The 20,882-nt window shown below is 43.6% G+C and overlaps 1 protein-coding gene across 7 annotated transcripts in view; it reads right to left on the reverse strand.

Annotated features, from left to right (window-relative positions):
* Positions 1–20,882, reverse strand: part of LOC126470165 (cAMP-regulated phosphoprotein 21) — a 1,039,480-nt gene that overhangs the window by 897,631 nt on the left and 120,967 nt on the right. For all 7 annotated transcript variants that reach the window (XM_050097798.1, XM_050097794.1, XM_050097797.1 and 4 more), the window contains exon 2: positions 13,213–13,264. The gene's annotated coding sequence lies outside the window, so the exon portion shown is untranslated. The remainder of the gene's footprint in view (positions 1–13,212; positions 13,265–20,882) is intronic.

Here is a 20,882-nt window from a genome sequence, read left to right on the forward strand (position 1 = left end):
AATGTTTAAGGCAGTAATAACTATTAACTAATGAAAGACCGATCCAGTTGCTGATATATGCTATATTTAAATCCATGGCCGGTCTCCGCATTCACATCCAGGCCACTTTCTAGTGGATCTGAAACTGCCATTGTTAATGCGTAACGCAAATGCATAAATATTTACATACCAGGACACGAAAAATTAAGATTATTCGTGCAAAATGGAAGTACAGAAAAATATAAAGGGCTATGAAATAACTTGCGTTTGAGGGCGTTGCTGCAGCGTATATGTAACGTAGCGCGACTTGGATGTGGGTAAACTGTATAAGCAACGACTCGTACGCAAGGGATTAGTGGGGCATTCATGTCTTTCCGATGTGTGTGCGGTAAATTCGAAAATTGAACTATAGTGACTTTATTACCAAATGTGTCCAAACAGGCACAACGTACTGTTACGCTTTTCTTCGCTGCCGAAGAACAAACACCGGTAAACATCCATCGGAGAATAAAAAACGTGTATGGGGCAGCACGTCTATCGAAAACCACCGTTGTGGAATGGTATGCCAAGTTCTTTGCTGGTCGCGATTCGGCGCAAGGCTCCGGTCGATCTGGCTGACCAGTCTCACTCATTACGCCAACTCAAATAGGGGACACTCAAGAACCCATCCTATTGTCCTGATATCTTCCCTTGCGATTATCATACCTTCGGCTCCTTAATAAAGGCCTTTAAGGGTCGACGATTCCTGTCGGACGTGGAGGTGCAACCGGCAGTTACGGACATCTTCACGCATCAGGGAACGGTATTTTACCAAATGGATATCTTCAACCTGGCGCATTGGTAAGATGATTATCTCAATGCTCACGTCGATTTTACCTAGTTGCCATACCGCTTCTGGACTGTACGCCCTGCGAGCGGAAACTCCTTAGATGGCCCTTTATATATGTCACATATTTTTCTGTTCTAAATAGACGTCAAATGATTAATAAAGTACAAGTCGGCAGGATTAAATAATGATAGCCCAATGTAATCCGAGAAAAAATGGCCGAGTCATGACCATAAAAACTGTATAATTCGATACATTAAACGGATTGGCATGCTTTAGCTTTAAAAGCTGTTATATTGTGACAAGTCCGAAATTTCAAACTGTACGCTTTACCAATGAAAAGCTGAAAGTACTTTTTTAACTTTGGTAAAATTCTAAAATTGTTGCACTGGACGGCGGGTTCAGTTTGAAAATAAAATTACATCCTCTAGCGTGAGCGGGCAGAAGTTAAAACACAGTGAATTGAATTGGACGCTTGAGTGTCGTATAATAGTCGACCACAGTATTATTGAACCTGGGAGTGATGACACTTCGATCGGCTTATCGTGAGTTTTTGTCGTGATATTTAACGAAGACACGCTGAGACACTTGATAACATATGCACAACTATCTTGAAATAATTCACAATGTGATGCACTTTCCTCGGTCAAAAATGGTTCAAATGGCTCTGAGCACTATGCGACTTAACTTCTGAGGTCATCAGTCGCCTAGAACTGAGAACTAATTAAACCTAACGGGAACGAGCCGACCGCTTCCCGTTCCCAGGGACTACGAGTAGAAAGCTGCGACAGAAGTGAACTATGAAACACCGTTCCTTAGATTTCGTTCCTCGCTCCTTCCGTTCATATTGGTGGACCGTTCCTTTGGACCCTTTAGTTCGCGAATGACCCATCTCTAATGCTTACTAGAGTCTAAATGCAGCTACGAAATTGCAGAGTGCTTTTAAAGAAAGTTGTCAATAACGGGGCAGCATATGTCTAAAGAACTGGTGTTTATAATTTCATGATACGTCCAGTCTCCCTATGATATTGGAAATATCACTTTAAAATCCATCTGACTTTTACTTTCTAAGCAACTCGAGCGGCATTTCATTAACTGAATATATAGTTACGGAACAACAGCAGTCTCCCAACATGGAGAAACTAATAACTGTAACTATTAACTATTCTTTGTTTACTCTGCCACTTATATCTGAATACCAGGACAATAAAAATGAAAATATGTTTGAAACAGGTAAGTTTCATATTCACAAGCACTCATTGATCGGTTACGCAGAGGTGCAGCAAACCTAAATTACTGGAGTCGTATTCGCGAACAGCCGAGTTCCAACAACTGTCTAACCACCATGTATAGTTTCCTTCATCACTTGTGATCTTGTGGGCTGTTTGGCAATTATTCAAATCGTTCATTCGAAAGCTACTGACTATATACAGCATTTCAAAAGCAGAGGGCATAATTTCAGGTACGTATATTCCCCATAAGGAAACAATAAAAAAAGTTTGTTACAACATTTGTCCGGAAATATTTGGTATCCGAGTTATGGCCTTCAAAACAGTGATATTTTCGAGAAAGTTTTTTCTTCGCCCAGGTAGTTTCCGTGACAGAAGATATTAATAGGACAGCTATTTCCGAGGCGAAGTGTATATTGAGCGTTGTGTTTGGCGTTCGAAATGTATCCGAATCATGAGCTGCCAGAAGTAGACTTCATGTGCAATAAGGTGGACGCCTCTGCTGTACTGGGTCGTCATTTGTACCACGAGAGCGGAAGACATTGGAGCGTTTCCATAGTCGTCTGTGCACTTACAGGAAGTTTATATCTCCTGGTCTGGAGAGGGTGTGACCCAGATCTGCAACTCCGGATACAGAGGAGCAGATCCTGAATTCTGTGCAGACGACTCCTATAAGTACACGAACGTTAGGGTTTCAGTATGATGTACTGATACTACGGTCTACAGACTGTTGCGAGAGCTACAGTTGTATCATTATCATTTGCAACGTGTACAGGCTCTGACACCAGGAGATTACCCTGTACGAGTTACGTTCTGCCAGTGGTTCTTGTAGCACCGTACTACAAATTCAAAGTTTCCGGTCTTTTTGTTATTCGCAGATCAGGCATGATACAGTTCACATGAGATGGCATTACAGACTTCTACAAGAACTCATCCATGTCTGTTTGTCTGCCTGTGTGGTGTGTCCTGCGGCGATGTTTGTGTTTAAAACCATACAGAATTCAATTGCTATAACCCCCTCATGGTGGAGACACCTACAACGCATAGAGTTTTGAGAATTCAAAACGAAAGATAAGAACCCTCTATCATGTTAAGGGTTTAGCGACGAAGCAAAGTTTTCTTAAGTGGGAAAGTGAACCACCACAACGAGGTGTGACGAATACAGTAGTCACTTACCGTATTAGAGCGGAGGAGAAGGTTACAGGAGTCACGTCATCGGGTGGTTCAAATGGCTCTGAGCACTATGGGACGTAACTGCTGATGTCATCAGTCCCCTATAACTTAGAACTACCTAAAACTAGCTAACCTAAGGACATCACACACATCCATGCCCGAGGCAGGATTCGAACCTGCGACCGTAGCGGTAGCGCGGTTCCAGACTGAAGCGCCTAGAACCACTCGGCCACGTCGGCCGGCACGTAATCGGATGTGCTGGATATATTTCTTTCTCCATAGTTGTGAATAAATACAGTTCTCAAGAGGACGCAGTAACACCGCCCTGGCATCTGCGTGTAAGAGGATCTGTTGAGAATCAGATGTCGCACAGCAACAAGGGAACGCAGTGACTCATGACATGCTCAGAAAAGTATGGGACGGGCTCGACAATTTTCTGAATGTTTCTTGTACGTCCTGTTGAGGGCACAGTGAAAAATTGTGAAAGATAATTGAGAAATTTGATCCTAAACGTAATTGTAAAAGCTATCTCAAGGCTGTGTATGCACGCGTGTAAAAAATATACCCTTGTAAAAGCGGATGATTCTTTTGAAAGTGAGGATAGAGACAGACGATGAACACGGTTTATGGAAGATTGTAATGCCACCTCGTGGGAACTGTACTTCCTCTGTGAATAACACAAAGAAGGAAAATTGGGATTTGTAGCACACTTCTGCAAGAACCACTGGCAGAACATAAATCGCGCAGAGTAATCTTCTTGTGGCAGAGACTGTGCACGTTCAAATGATAAAGATACGGCTGTCGCTGTCGCAACAGCCTCCAGCCACTCGTATAAGGAATATTCCTGAACTGGGTGCTTTAAGGAATGTGGATCCATGGTGCACTTAAATCTTCACGCAAATGTAAACGTGTGCACAAATGTGCACTGTTACTCAGTCCAAAATCTAACAAGCATCAGTGGAATGTTATCTGTGAGGACGTCCTTAGTCACACAAGGTGCTTTTTAACTGTTCAGTTTTATTTTTTACAAACGCGTTTTTATTTTTAAGAGACCTGTGTGGGATGTGCTACACACTCTCCACTATGTCAACATATCATGTGTGATACAGTCGTAATGTAACAGGACGTATAAGAACAATATGATTTTGAAGATCATATGATGACAATCTTAACGGCTGATACCGGCCGTCTGGAATAAATAGAACTGATTGCGATCGTGGCTATTAAAATTTTCTCCAAAGCAAATACAGATCGACCCTTCCTATCTCAAATTTTGAGAAATTTCAAGCAAAACTTTTTGTAATTCTGTGAGTAAGTTGAAAATTACCTCAAGTTCCCATTTTCATTGATGAAGAGGATATGGTCCTGTGAAATCGGATGAATCTTTTTGAAACACCCTTCACTTTATTTTCTTCCTGTAGGCCATATGTGAACTGCATTTAATTTACTACTGGTGAATACTTGATGGTGATGCAAGTTTTTAGACATGGAAGAGTGTACAACGTGAACAGAGCTAACATCATGAAATGTTTACCGAATTGATTAGTCAATAAACTTATCCAAGTCTGATATGGCGTGGAGTTATTCATTACGGTTTCGGCTTTGGCTCACGCTATCGTACCGCCTGCATTAGCATATTAGGTGTGAGCGTCATCTGTCTAAGTTTCTCGTTTTGTGTCGTTGTTTCCCAGCCTGCAGCTACGAAGACGTATGAGATACTTTTACCCCCGCTGATTGTTGATATCGTGGAAGAGCCGTGTGTCTCTGCGGGATGGAGCCTAGCGGATAAACTGCACGCGGGCGGCTGCGCGTGGCAGAGCATCTGTTGACAGTGAACTTTAAAAATGGCCACTCAGTATTGCTTGTTGTGACATGACTCGCAAATAATGTACTTTTGCTCTTGTGCAACTTACGACTGAGTGCAGTGAAACTGCTCTCAGCGGTTGTATTAAATACAGGGATATTCAAAAAGAAGGAACAGATTTTAAACATTTATATGTGTGGTGTCACCGCCAGACACCACACTTGCTAGGTGGTAGCCTTTAAATCGGCCGCGGTCCGTTAGTATACGTCGGACCCGCGTGTCACCACTATCTGTGATTGCAGACCGAGCGCCGCCACACGGCAGGTCTAGTCTAGAGAGACAACCTAGCAATCGCCCCCAGTTGTACAGCCGACTCTGTTAGCGATGGTTCACTGTCTACATATGCTTTCATTTGCCGAGACGACAGTTTAGCATAGCCTTCAGCTACGTCATTTGCTACGACCTAGCAAGGCGTCATATTCAGTTACTATTGATATTGATATTGTGAATCATGTACCATCAAGAGCGACGTTCATCATTAATGGATTAAAGTTAAGTATCCAACTAGCTACGTCCGCTTTCTGAATTCTAATTCCTTGTCATGTTCCAGTCCTCACGTCAGTATAGTTGTTTCCTCCTCACGCCAGCCTGCGTGAGCTAAAACGCGTGCATTCTTCTCTAGTAACACGGTGTTGGCTCTTCTGCCAACACAACAATATGTTCCAAATTACAAAAGGTAGCACCATAATTCCAACGTTTCTGGACAGACAAAAGTTTAAAATTTGAACAGTCCGGGTAGACTTTCCAATCACGGCCGTACTTTCTTCTTGACGGAGAAAACTGTGACAGGACTAACCTATATAGACATGCTTCAAAACTGGTTCTTTCCTCAACTTGAAGATGATTCGGATGACCCCATCTTTATGCGAGATGATGCCCCGCCTCATTTCTCTAAGCACGTCCGATCGCAGAACGCTGGATTGGAAGAGGAGGAGCAGAAGATGAACTTAATCGCCGGTAGCCTCCCAGGTCTCTCCAGACCTACCGATTTGTCACTTTTATCTGTGTTTTTATCCCCTCCTATGCTTGACACTCTTGAAAGTCTGCGACATCGCACTGTGGAAGCAATGAATTTGATAACGACGTACCAGCTGCTTCGTGTAGCAAGTACGGAGACACCGTTTTGATATTTGTCTTGTAACACATGGTGCTCACATTGAATGCATAAAAATTTGAACTTTTCTCTCTGCAGGAACCTGCAATTGTGTTTGAACATTTTGTGGTTTGGAAGCTATAAATGACTGAAATCTCCTCCTCCTTTTCGAATAGACCCGTATGTCTCTCCGCATCGTTAGAGGTTTGTATACTATGAAACCGGAATTTACTCCAACGCCAGCATAATCGAGTGAAAAGACTGCCTCATATCCTCGCTATGATGGTATTCCATCAAATTCTTCCTTTCGTCCCTCTATCCGAAATCACAATCTTAACGCGTAACTTAAGCCATATCCACGTGGTTTCAAAAATAGAGGGCATAATTTCGAGTATGTATTCCCCACATGTAGTCAATAAAAAAGTTAATTACCATATGTGCCCTGAAACCCTTGTTTTCGGAGTTAAGGATTGCAAAACAGTGATACTCACAGGATCATTTTTCTTCCCGCTGGTCTTTATAGAAGAAGCTCAAAACGTTCACTTACTATTTGAACACAGGCCTCACATCTACGTTACATGATAGTGCGAAGACGATCCAAAATAATAGGAATATTGCGTATTTACACACAAACTATCACAGTTCGATTCCTAAGGGATTCCATGTCAGGCACCGGAGACGAAGACACTTACTATTTTAAATGACCTCACAAATAGAAATAGATATGGCTCAAATCAGGAGAGCATGGAGTCTAAGCAATTGAGTTAGGTATAGCAATCTGTCGATCAGGGAACATTCGATCTCAGTACCAGCGAGATATCCTCCTGTTCGTCTGGTGTAGACCTTGGTCACAGCCTCTCCAAACCAGAGGATGTAAACTTCCTGTGAGGGCATAGGCGACTACAGAAACACTTAAATGCCTACCGATCTGGACATCGCTGTGGTTACCCCAGTGCAGCATAAATGTCCACCTTACCGTACATGAAATCCACTTCTGGCAGCTCATGATTTGGTGCATGACGAACGCCAAACACAACACCCAACGTACCCCTCGCCTCGGACTTAACTGTGCTATTAATATCTTCTGTCAAGGAAACTACTTGAAAAAAAAAACTTTCCAGTAAATAGAACCTTTTTTTTGGTCTACGTTTGGGGAATGCCTGAAATTATGTCCCCAATTTTTGAAATACCCTGTAAAGTCAGAAACTTCCGAATAAAAGCTTTGAATAATTGTTAACTAGCTAATACGACCAAATGATTAATAAAGCTAAATCATGGTGATCACATTGTCGTTTGAAATCGGCTGTTCGCGAGTCCAGTAATTTAGCCTTGCGGCACCCTGCGTCACCGAGCCGTGAGTGAATTGTGAATATGAAAGTTAGAAGTTTCAAACATATTCTCATTTTTATCATCCTAGTATACAGACATGAGTGGCAGAGTAAACACAGAGTAGTTATTCAGATAATGAAATGTCGCTCCAGTTGTTTATACGTCCAAGGCCAGTTGGACCTTCTCGTCCTGGCCATTCTCAAATGAATCTCACACAGCCATTGTAAATGCTTAATAGAGACATAAATATTGTACACAATACGTCACGAAAAACTAAGTTCATCGTGTACATTGTCAGTACCGAAAGAAGAAAATTCAACGACGAGTTGACTGCTGTGGGCACGATTTGTTGGTAACCGCTTGGGGGCGGGGACTGGAGGAGTTGGTCGTCATACTCAGCCGCCTAGTAGTAATTTCTTTCCTTCTTTGTGCTAATTAGCCTTTCCTTAGTGATGTACGAGTGTTATCTTTTAGGTGTATCTGCTTACTGTAGGATGTATGTAATGAGTACACCTAGTGTGCTATGTCGTATTTTGGTTTTTGTCGACGATATAAGAAAGGACTTAGTGAAACATGGCGCAGGTAGAGCTTTTTCATTTTCTGAAGAACTTCTTTCGTTCCGAACTTTACCTAGAAACTGAACACTTCGTAGTTACACAGATACTTTTACCTGCTGGTGGCCAAATAGCCTGTTGATAGTCACTTATATGTGTGTGGTGAGGTCCCATACTCCGAGGACCCTAGGGGACGATGCGGCATACCCGCACCGCCATACTAGGCAAGGTCCTAGAGGAGGTGGTGTGCCATTGCCCTCCTCCGGCCGTAATGGGCATGAATGATGATGATGAAGACGACACAACAACACCCAGTTATCTCGAGGCAGAGAAAATCCCTGACCACACCGGGAATCGAACCCGGGACACTGAGCGCTGGAAGCGAGAACGCTACCGCAAGGCCGGCCGCGGTGGCCGTGCGGTTCTAGGTGCTGCAGTCCGGAACCGCGGGACTGCTACGGTCGCAGGTTCGAATCCTGCCTCGGGCATGGATGTGTGTGATGTCCTTAGGTTAGTTAGGTTTAAGTAGTTCTCAGTTCTAAGGGACTGATGACCTAAGATGTTAAGTCCCATAGTGCTCAGAGCCAAGCTACCGCAAGACCACTAGCTGCGGACAGTCAGTTATATAGGTACCCACTATAAGTTCCACACAGTTTCCTAGGCAAAAGCTTGGAAGAATCCCACTATTAAAGGGTCGGGCCACCTGAAGAGGATCCCTCTTAGCCAACGGTTTGCAGGAACAGAATCCCCGACCATTTTCCGTAACGAACCACGAGGCGGCTGTACCGTCAGATTATCGATATAGTGAATGTGGACCAGGATAGAGATGGACCGGCCTACCCACTGTCGAGCTCAGGTTACGTTAGGTTCTCAGGCAGTTCTCGTGGAACCCATTCCCATTGTACCCCCAGTGCCAAATATTTTTTCTGCGTATTCGACGCTTACGCATTACCCCAACTGCACATTTCTAGTGTCAGTATACACTCAAATTTCACATGACTGGAATGGGTAGTCCACAAACGATTTCGACTGTGAAGACTGTGTGATCTGTGCAGGCACTTCGTTGGTGTACTGAGAGATTCTGAAATACTAACAAATTCCACAATGTGCGGGCTGGAAATCTTAAACAGCTGCCGTACCGTGCGAACGAGACAGTCTGTTCTATCTGGCGGATGAGTGACCATAAATAGAGTGAAAGCGGAGAGAATTGGTAGCTAATTCTGCACTTCGACTAATATTCTAGAGGTCAGGACCTTCACGACACCACTTCGCATACCCTTGCTGATGGAATTCTAGCGATACAAATTTATTCTCGTATTAAAATTATGTAGATTTGAGAGGAAGATTTTAAAGAAAATTTATGATCCGGTATTCAACACAGAAACTGGAAAATGGGATCTGTACTGGTGGTTTAAGAGAGCTGATATTGGGAGAGTGACTGCAAAAAGAAGACTACAGTGAGCAGGATATTTTCTCCGAACTCAGGGTAGTCTCCCTAACAAATTTTTAGTACATCAACCAAGTGGTAGATGTTCAAGAGTTCGTCTGCGAACGAGGTGGAAAGACAGAATTTTAGTGAGTCTGGAAAAAGATCCAATAGCCAGGCACTGAGGCTGCCAGAGACAGAAGTAAATGAGCAAACATATGTAATCAATATTTGTGATGTTACAGTTCTATTTACTCATGATTCATGGATTGGATGTGTCTATCATTTCGTTATGTTCCACGTTTACGTATTTGTGTAATTCTGTCTTCTGCCGATGGCTTAAATGATCTATTTTTTGCAATAAATGATGTCATAATGATGGTGGTAATGATGGTCCGAATTCGAGAGTGCTACTTCCACATCGTGTGCCAGTATAAAGGCAAGTTTTAGTCAGCTTGGTTACAGAGCGAGTAATAGCCGACAATGTCGCAAACAAGCGTTTGAAATTTCATATGAGCAGAATTATATGACAAAACCTCAAAATTTAACAAATTGGCTCATGCAGTGCAGTTACATTCACAGGGTGTTTGTTTTAATTGGAGACGGCTGAAAACATGTTCTAGATGAAAAGTTAACATTGGTAAAGGGGACATGCGTCCGTGCTGCAACTGGCCACTTCGTAACACCCCTCCTGCATGGGCGCCGTCAACTTTGTCTTTTCAAATGGGAACTCCTATTTTAATGAGTATTCGGATTCTACGCCAAAAAATACGTACGGTGTACTCAAACCATTTTTCTCCATTTGTGGTAGAAGGCATTGTAATGGACAAATTTCAAGTGAGCCTGCTTCTACGATTAAGAGCCAAAATACACTTCTGAACCAAAATATTATGAGCACCTGCTTAATAGCTTCTTTGTCCGTCTTTGGAACTAAATATATCACTTGTTCTGCGTATCAGGGAACCGACAGTTTGTTGGTAGGTTTTTGGAGGTATGTGGGATTAGATGTCTACGCACAGGTCATGTAATTCGCATAAATAACGGGCTGCTGACTTGCGTACGCGTTGATGACGCCAGATGGCGACCCAGATGGATTCCATAGGACTTACATCAGGCGAATTTGGTTGCCGAAACATCAACGTGAGTTGATTATAATACTGCTCAAACCACGGTAGCACAGGTCTGGCTCAAAGACACGGTCAGTTTCACTGGGGAAAGATGACATCGCCGTTGGGGAAGACTTCAAGCATGAAGGGATGCAAGCGGTTCGCAGCTGTCATCGTATTTTCGATTACTACAACAGCACAGGTGAATGTCTCCCAAGCATAACACAGCTCCCAACAGGATACGTCCCTGGTGCACGGCAAGTTTCGAGCCGCCTTTCACAACGATGACGGCGTTTGCGGAGACGACGATCGACCTACAGTAGTGAAGCAAAAATGTGATTAATCCGAAGAGCCGACATGTTTCTATTGATAGACGGTCGAATCCCCATGGTCCTGTGCCCACTGCAGTCGTAACTGACGACGTCGTAGGGTCAACTTGTGAACACGTGGGGGGTGGTCTGCAACACTACTCCATGTTCAACATTGTACGATGAACGGTATGCTCCAAAAGACTTGTGCGTGCACCAGCATTGTGCTCCTTCGACAGAGGTGCCATAGATCACCATACACTTACTCCACAGAGCAGACAAGCCTCCGAACCGCATGTTCTGCGAAGAGTCGTGGACGTCCAACCACTTACCGCCTAATAGTAGTTCCTCTGTCCTACCTCTTTCCGTAGATGCTCACGAACAGTAGACGTCAACAGGCTCTGTGAAATAACAAGATGCCGTTTTTCAGAGTATTTTATGTCAACGAATTTTACCATTTGCAGCCCACATCTTAGCTAGCGTGATCCCACGTCCGTGTCTACTCCGCTTACGTACTTTTGTTACCGGGTCACCTGCCCGCAACGCCACCAGATGGCATCCAACGCCACGATGGGCAGTGGTCATAATGTTTTGGCTTATGAGTGTATAGGCCTAGCGTAAAAGACCTTCTTTAAATGTCCCTTGGGAATAGCCTCCAAGAAGATTCTATACCATTCCGAAGATGGACAAAACCAGCTAGCCCCCTTATCAAGAGTTACGAGTTTATCACCAGTTTACGATAACCTAAACCTGTGCAACGGCCGATAAATAGGCAGTACGAAAATAATCGCTGTGGTTGGACGTATATCCAGGTTTCGTAATTCCGAGCCGGTTGGGCAAACGTAATACACAATGATATCTGAGAACATCATTTGTCAGGTATGGCCGGATATTGCAGTTTACGACAGTATCGTGCTTTCTATGCTATCATTTTAATCTAACCATACGCAGTACACACCAGAAACGATAATTCTACATCTGCCAGGATGCTATTGTTTTTCTTGCAAATCTATTGATCTAGATTTAAGTACATTGTGACCAAAGCAATACGCGCTTCTAGTCGACGGCGCAGCAGAAGGCGGCTGTGGACACTTGAGAATGACAGTAGGATCCCAACGTTGTCTATTTCGTATCAGACCATCAAAAAGAAAAGTCCTATAAAAAGCCACTGTTTTGATTTACTGTCAGCTCGAAGATCTTCCAATACTGAGACTATTGTAAAAAATTTACGGTACGCAGGAAACGTAACTATTCTTCAAAGCTATAGTTAACAGTTCAGACTGAGAAGTACCTGTAGGGACCAAAAGCATTTAAGAAAGAATAGCTCAGCGTGTAGTTCTTTTGACAGGAAAGGCTGAGTTCCATCTCTATTCCTCCATAACCCGAGCTCGTACTCCGTTTCGAAAGAACTCAGCTCCGACAAAGCGTAAACGTCCCATGTTCTTTTACAAGCTCGGAACGGACACCGCTAGGCAAGGCAATCGGTCGTGGTCTATTCAAGCGAAGCATTCTGACATTTGAAATGATTTACAGAACCTTGGTATTCGTAGACCCTGATGGCTAACAGGCGATTTCAACACTGCTGTTCCTCCTCGCTCGGTTTGACAATTAGGAAGATAATTGATTGGCGACTCCATGGAGTGCTGTGTGCACAACGACCATATACGTGAATTTAGAAGGAGGTCAGCGTTGGCCGTAATATTGATGGTTTGTTGATAGCAAAATCGATTTTCAATCACATACTTCTTCAGTGCTGTGATGTATAAATTAAACTCATAGGCACTGGTACCAAGTTATTATCAGTAACCAAAGCTAAGAAACGATCACAATAACTCGTGCATTGTGATCGATACTTAGCTTTGGTTACTGATAATATCTTGATAACAGTGCCTATGAGTTTAATTTGTACACCACAGCACTGAAGAAGATCACTATGTGATTGAAAATCGATTTTGCTATCAATAAACCATCAATATTACGGCCAACGCTGACCTTCCTTCTAATTAGAAAGCTGGCTATCAACCAAGCGTTACATGTTAATTAAATAATTTTACTGTATTTATTAAAACTGACGAAATTATTAATAAATTAGACTTTTACTGCTAGCAAAAATTAACACCTAATCATAGATGATTTAATTAATGGTGACGTTACGATTCGACACTCCATAATATTTGAATATATACTCGAAAGGTTTTATACAAATAATCACACGACATGGATATTTACTTTTGGAAATCGAAGAAAACAAACATTTACTACAAAAAGAGAAAATTGAATTTAATACTCTATAAAAATGTGACAAATTTAGATCTTAATACTCACCAAACTAAACGAGTTTCAGTACGATTAGTTGACTCGAAACTGCCCCAGACACCTGTAAAACAACCATAGTTTTAAAACGGAATATTCTATTTTAAACAAAATATATTCTACGCAACTTAACAGCATGAAGCGTTCCTTTCCTTGAACTATAAGATTAAAAGATAGAATCCTGTAAGAAAATTATGGCATTTCTGTAACTAAACTGAGATTAATATTTCATGGCTACAAACGCTATGCCGAGTTTCTCAAACTTGCCACATGACGTACCGACTTTCGCCGAATTACACGAGTTAGATGTGGCCCTGGAAAGAAGCCCGCGGAAATCGTTGCGCTATTTAGTGTTTCGGCCTAGTGTATAGCATCTTCTGCCATAGTTCTACGAAAACCAAAGTGAAACGATCCAAGATGACGGTAGTGCAACGTCTGCCTAATTCAGACAATGCTATTCGACGTCAGTAACGCAACTGGCTATTGCAGTCTACGCACGATGAAGAGGTTGATCCTAAAACGCTTTTTTTCTGATGAAACAGGGTGACATTTATCCTGATATGTGAGCTAGAAAAACGTCGACATCTCAGTTCTGAAAATCCTCATAAGTTGCAACCAAAGCCTTTCATAATGTACAAACAGGAGTGTGGTATGTAACTGGTGCTATGCGAATTATTGGACCGATTTCTTTACAACAAACCACAAAGTATATTAGATACGTGAGAAGAATAGTGCATTTTTTTCATAAAACTAAAAAATAACGAAAATACATACAACTATCTCATATACTACAATGCAAGAGCCGTCTACTACAGTAGCACGTGGATAGTTAAATATCCTCGTACTAAGAAGTGATCGAGGCACTTTAATAGAATAACTTTATTTACAGAACCAAAACTCAGAAGTAATGTCCTTGGATTAATATCCAAACAACTACATGGAACAGAAATATCTGTCCTGTGGCGCTGTCTGAGGTATTCCTACATTACGAGCTCTACAGTCATGGTAGGCGGCAGCGTGAAGATCTGGGACGTTACTGGGCTGTTGCTGTCAGCATATGACGGCCTACGTGGTGCTGGTGCAGACCTCGGCGAACTGGGCTAGATCTGCCCGGCTGTAGCGGTGAGATAAAACTGTTGGTAGCGCCAACTTGTAGTGCTGGGACTGAACTGCTGACGCTGCCGGACGGAACTGCCGCTACTGCCGACTTAAGCCGTAGGGCGTAACTCAATAGCACGGTCCGGCGGTGGCCTAAGTAGTCGGGCGCCGGTGGATATCGGAATGGTGATGCGACTGCACGTGATCTTGCGTAACAAAATAGTGCTCTGCCGATAGCACTCTGCTGCGACAGGCACACTGCCTGTCGGCGGGGTTGGCGCCCACAGACGCTGGGGAGACGACGTGTAATTCCGTCATAAATAGCACAGGCCATATAAGGAAATATCTCGGTGTAGCTGAAAGCTGTTTACCCACCTCATCCGGTCTGGGACGTTGCCCGAACGGCCTGCCTGGTGTGCGGAGGAAACGACTACCAGGCGGATACAACACACAGTTCCTGTCATCACAAACACCTCTTAATATTTTCATACACGCAATGTCATTTGCAAGATTTTAGTCTAAGTACTGCATAGCTCTGTGAGCAGAAGCTACTAAGTCACGGGTCTGAATGCAATATAACATATAACATTGTGGTTTTATTATTTCCGAGAGAATTGGTGCACTGGTAACAGGCTGAGGGGGGGGGGGGGCATAAAACAGTTGTCGGGGCTGCACGGTGACCCCAGCAGTGACTGAGGAGAGCCGCTTTCTTCAAATTTGTGTGAATTCCTAAGGGACCAAACTGCAGAGGTCATCGGTCCCTACACACTACTTAAACTAACATATGCTCAGAACACACACACACCCATGCCCGAGGAGGACTCGAACCACCTGTGGGAGGGGCCTCACAATCCGTGACATGGCGCCTCAAACAGCGCGGCCACTCCGCGCGGCCCGCTTTCTTCTTCTGGACGTTGGTAGAGAGTATAAACGAGCAGCGGATCGCTGGTAGGGCGTCCTTCAGTGAATTAGACGTGAATTAGACGCTTGTGACAAAGGCCTTCATGATTCCTCCACTCCACATCATGGCTCCACAGACGAAAATTCTTGCTCCACTATACAGATTACTTTCAGAGAGAATTGTACGTTAGAATGCTGAAAATTAATGCCTCCGAATTTCTTATTGTTCTCAGTAGCGGTTGAGGTATTGCATATCATGCATATTACTCGGTCGTCTTTCCCGCTTCGTTGGCACAAGTTGCAACCCTCTGCCACTAGGGGACGCGGAACTGAAGCTTGTTACATGGCGTCGTGTAACGTAACTATATCGGTGCTTGAGAAACAACATGTTATAATCAAATTTCTAATCGCACAAAAGGTGACTCCAATCTAAATCCATAGAAAAATGAAATCTGTGTACGATGATGATTGTAACGGCACCAGTAATGTCCGACATCCGGTTGTTAGTGCTCGTGGCGTATGAAACGCTGGTGGTAACCTCAATGCATGTGACAGAGCATGGAGTGGACGACCGCGTACGGCAACCGACGAGACTCATCAGAATTGGGTTGATAAATTCATCAGAGAAAATCTTCGGATAACACATACACAGCTCTCAGGTAATAGTAGTATATCACGGGAGCGTGTAGAGGCCACTACATTGCGATACAGAAAACTATGTGCACGGTGGGTGCCTCGAGTGCTCACTCTTGACATGAAACATTTGCGTTTTGAGTGTGCGGATCATGTTTTCCTCAACAACACTGTGACAGGCGACGAAAGATGGGTTCACCATTTTGCCACAGAAAAAAAGAGAGCATCAATCGAGCTCCACCACAAAGGATCACCGACGCCAGAGAAGTTCAAGACCATGCCATCAACAGGCAAAGTCATGTTGATAATGTCCTGGGTTGTTCAAGTTGCGGTGCATTTGGAATTCGTTCCTAAAGGCACCACCGTAAACTCTACAACGTACTGCGAAAAACTGAAAGCATGAATTCGAAGAGTTCGTCCATATGCGGAGCACCCTATCGTACAGCATGACAGTGACAGACATCACACGAGCGCTGTGACATCTGCAACAATCCGACGTCTTGGGTTCACTGGCATCGGTCATCCTCTATACAGTCCGACTCGGCCACATCCGGTTTTCATCTGTTTCCGAAACTTAAAGAACACCTTCGATGGATGATGGATGGTGCAAGCAGAGGTGAGGTTGAGGTGAGGTTGTGGCTGTTGTCGCTGTCGCATGCCTTAGTGGACATGCCACATGGGAAGACTTGTGGACATAAGTAGTGGAGCAGCAAAATGTCGCCGTAAGTATCTGGACAAGAGCAAATAATTAATATGAACAAATAGTCTGTAAAGGTATATGTACGCATCTTTGACCAAACCAGAACCGTGCGGGATTAGCCGAGCGGTCTCAGGTGCTGCAGTCATGGACTATGCGGCTGGTCCCAGCGGAGGTTTGAGTCCTCCCTTGGGCATGGGTGTGTGTGTTTGTCCTTAGAGTAATTTAGGTTAAGTGGTGTGTAAGCTTAGGGACTGATGACCTTAGCAGTTAAGTCCATAAGATTACACACACATTTGAACATTTGAACACCAGACCAGAAGTATAGTCAGTAGACACTGACCAGTCTACACAACAACAGACGTCAGCACCAGTAACACAGTAGGAATACCACGACACTGTAATCTGTTCACCAGCTCGTGGCGAACTAGCTCTGGCTGTCCTATACCCAGTCCGCAGATGTCGCTTTTATCGGCAGCCAGTGGGGTCAGGCTGAGCGGGCACGCATGATTGACTGCGACGTTGTCCCGCGCGACCACTATTGTCAATCGACTGCGGTGGTATCGATGGCAACGACGCCACATTAACTCCGTCAACTATGTCTAGCATTCTACAGTGACAGTATCAACAAACTGGTCTCTCGTGGGGAGAAATATTTTCGTCGCCATGGTGATTATGTTCGAAATAAATATGCTGATATGAACAATAAAGACTTAGAATGTGAATAATGTTTGTTTTATTTAAAAAGATTTAAGTATTTTCACATTGAAAGTTTGGAGGCATTACTTTTGAGCTCGCCCTCTTATCACCTATCAGCAGATGATCGAGATTCGCTGTTTGGATCAATTTCGTTTTCCGTTCCATAGCATGGATTGCTTCATGTTGCCTTAAGTCCATCAGTATAAACAGCAACTCAGATGGGTTGGCGTTTCCGAAACACAGCTTGGGGATGTTTGGGTAAACATACTACCCCTGTGCAGTACTCTTACACCAGTAAAACGCTATGTAGACTGGTTAGGGCTCCTGAGCCTGTGATTTTCTGGTTTAGTGTACGTTGAATTTTACCTGCAGGACAAACTAACGGTCATCGTCTGGTAAAATACCCGCAGACAACGTTCGTTCGTTTCGGCTAACAGAGCTCCTGAAACGAAGATGTCCGGCAGCCCAGACTCTTCGACCACATCTGTCACTTTTCAGCCTTCGTCCAGTTGAATGATTTTGTCCTAGACAAGGCCACTAGGTGGACTGCTATCTACCTTTGCGTCAAAGTCCCACTCCAAAGTCACTAGAGCCTCTTCAACGATTTACTGCTATCACTATTCTCCACTCGTCACGTCCGTAGACTGCTCCCTCATTTAGGGCTTTTATGATAGCAACACTAAGTCATTCGCAACCCTACCTGTAGTTAAGTTTTCGTGAGTGTGGCATAAATTTGGGAAACGTACAAACAAGCTCCGCATTTGGACATGAACTGTTATACCTGACTCAATGCAGAGTTCTGATTTTTGATATTAATAGAAACTTCTGTTGGAACTTAGTGGGACATGACACAATTTGTTCATCATATGCAACATTATTTTCAACAAAAACTGTTTTTCAGTTTTTCAAGTTGTCACGTGAGTACGCAGGTGTAGATACGAGGCTTGTCCAGAAAGTAAGTTCCGATCGGTCGCGAAATGGACACCACAGTGAAAACACGATGAAGCTTTGCACAGATGTGTTGCGTAGCGTCTCTAATATGAGCGCCGATCGCATCAAGACGCTCTTTGCGGTTGTGAGCGCACTGTGAGCGACTAAAGGTGCCTAGAACAACAATGCCTCCAGCCAAGTAGGAGGGCCCACTGAGACGCTTCGCCTTAATGAATGCAGCCCACCTAACACAACTGCCACGCACTTCCTTCATCATGGCAATTCTTAGCCGCACTCTGCAGGGGCAGTGAAGACGCTCCTCTAGCCTTTTCGATGGGAAGTGTTCGATCACCCACAACACAGCCCTAATTGGCTCGTCCTGAGTATCATCTTTGTTCACATGAAACGCTGGATATGAAGACAACACTTGGGCGCAGGATACGCACTATAGCCCAAAGTAGAGAATTATTGGAAAGCATAGGCGGCTGCCTTCTATGACGATGGTGTTGGAAATTTGGTATAACGCTCCGACAAATGTCTAAGTCGGAGCGGCGACTATGTAGAGAAGTATCTGGAAAGTGTAGCTACCTCTTGCAAATAAAATGTTTCTGATTTTCACTGTGGTTTCCATTTAGCGACTGATCGGAACTTACTTTCTGGACAACCCTCGTATGTAAGCGAGCAGTATAACACCAAAGAAACAGAAATTGCTTTTCATGATTTTTTTTTTCCTTTATTGTGGATCAGTAGCCCGATGCAAAGAAAAACTCATTGGACACTTTAATTAAACGTGATACTTTCTTACAAATCATTTTTGAAGACAAGATCTCAGTTAATAAAATCAGGGGACCACTGAGAATATCCTACTTTTAAAAAAATATGATCAGTAAAGTGGGATATTCTTCATAGTCGGAGATGAACAGAAATGCTGAAGGGAAGAAACTGTCACTGCAGAGAAGGAACCACAGCCATCGAAAAGTTTTTAAATGACTACGTTTTCGCCGACCGACTACAGTTATGTATATTGTGTCCGCTAAAGCCGAAATTGCGATAATGGACAAAATACAAGAGGCGATCAAAAATTTTCCGTTTGAGGAGGTTGCTGTAGCGCATATGCAGCGTAGCGCTACTCCGATGCGGGTATATAGGTACTGACATGTAGGCAAGGGATTAGTGTGACATTTGTGTCTTTCCGACGTGTGTACACTAAATGTGAACCATGGAGACGTTCTTGACAAATGCGTCCAAATACGACTAAGGTGCTATTATCCTTTCCTTGCTGCCGAAGGACAAACACCAGTAGACGTCCACCAGAGAATGAAGAATGAGTATTGGGCAGAATGTCTGTCGAAAACCAAGCGCGACAAAGAGCGCTGCTGCTTCATGATAATGCACGTCCCCATGTCGCAAATGTAACGCAGAAACTATGCCAACTCAAGTGAGAGATACTCGATCAAACGCCCTATAATCCTGATCCCTCCCCATGCGATTATCATGCCTTCGGTCCCTTAAAGATAGCCTTGCAGGATCGACGATTTCTGTCGGACGTGGATGTGCAGCAGGCTGCTAGGACTGCATGCAGCAGGGCACGTTGTTTCATGAAACGCGTATATTCTACCTGGTGCATCGGTTGGATGATTGCCTCAGTGCTCACGGCAATTTTGCCTGATTGGTAGGCCGATTCTTGACTGGACGTCTTTCGAATATAATCTTTTTAATCTACCCTTTTATACGTATATACGAAATCGTGAAAATGTTGCCGTTCACTGAAATTGATTTGCTTCGTACAAAAATTATAATTCAGGTGAACATCTTTTGTTCGTGTATTTAATATGTTATAGAATAGTGAGTGCGTGGTTTAAAAATTTATAGTCTTTAGAGGGGATCAGAAGAAACACTTTTTTTATGTTACAAACCTGTCACAATTGCTCCGTTTCACCACAAGGGGTCCATGAAGCTTGTTACGCTAGTGATGTTCAGAAACTGTGTTCAAACTACCGTGCGATGGATACTGTTCCAGATATGTTGCTGAAAATGTCATACGGGAACATTAAAAGTACAACAGGATTATTCGTAAGTACTGCCAGAGTTTCAGAAGACGGCTGAGTAAAAACTACGAGACACGCTGAAAAAAGACACACATCAGTGGACAGAGCATCTCTACAAGTTTGTAACTCACGCTAAAGCTGCTCAGTATCGGCTTCATTTGTGATGTGGCAAGCAGCAATCCGTGGGTGCAAGTCTTTGAAACGATGTGTCCGGGAGGGCGCAAAAGCAGCCCGATTTACAAATCTGGTAATTGGGTTGCCTAGCTGCAGGTGCGAACTAATTCGATGTGACAATACGGAGACGAAGGTTAAAATGAAACTCGAGGACAGCACAACCTACAGGTGCAATCTGTAATTATCTGAATTCTGACAACCATTAGTAGGTTTCCCTATACCAGTGGAAAATTTACACGTAGCAATAATATGCAGCAGTTCTCTGACGAACTACCGCGAGACACATATGTCCCGATGGTAGTCAAAGAGTTAAGGAGACTGCATACAACACGTCTCTTGTAGTGGCCATTTTCGCAGCAGCTGTATGTAAATTGAAGTTGTATCAAAGAAAACGCCTTTTTTTTGCATGCTGCACGTCGAAATTTTTATTTTTATTCATGCACCCAGACGCGTTTCGCCTTTTTTACAAGGCATCTTCAGTGGGTGTCCTGAAATATTACATG

This window comes from Schistocerca serialis, chromosome 3 (genome assembly GCF_023864345.2).
Source record: "Schistocerca serialis cubense isolate TAMUIC-IGC-003099 chromosome 3, iqSchSeri2.2, whole genome shotgun sequence".
Lineage (NCBI taxonomy): Eukaryota > Metazoa > Arthropoda > Insecta > Orthoptera > Acrididae > Schistocerca > Schistocerca serialis.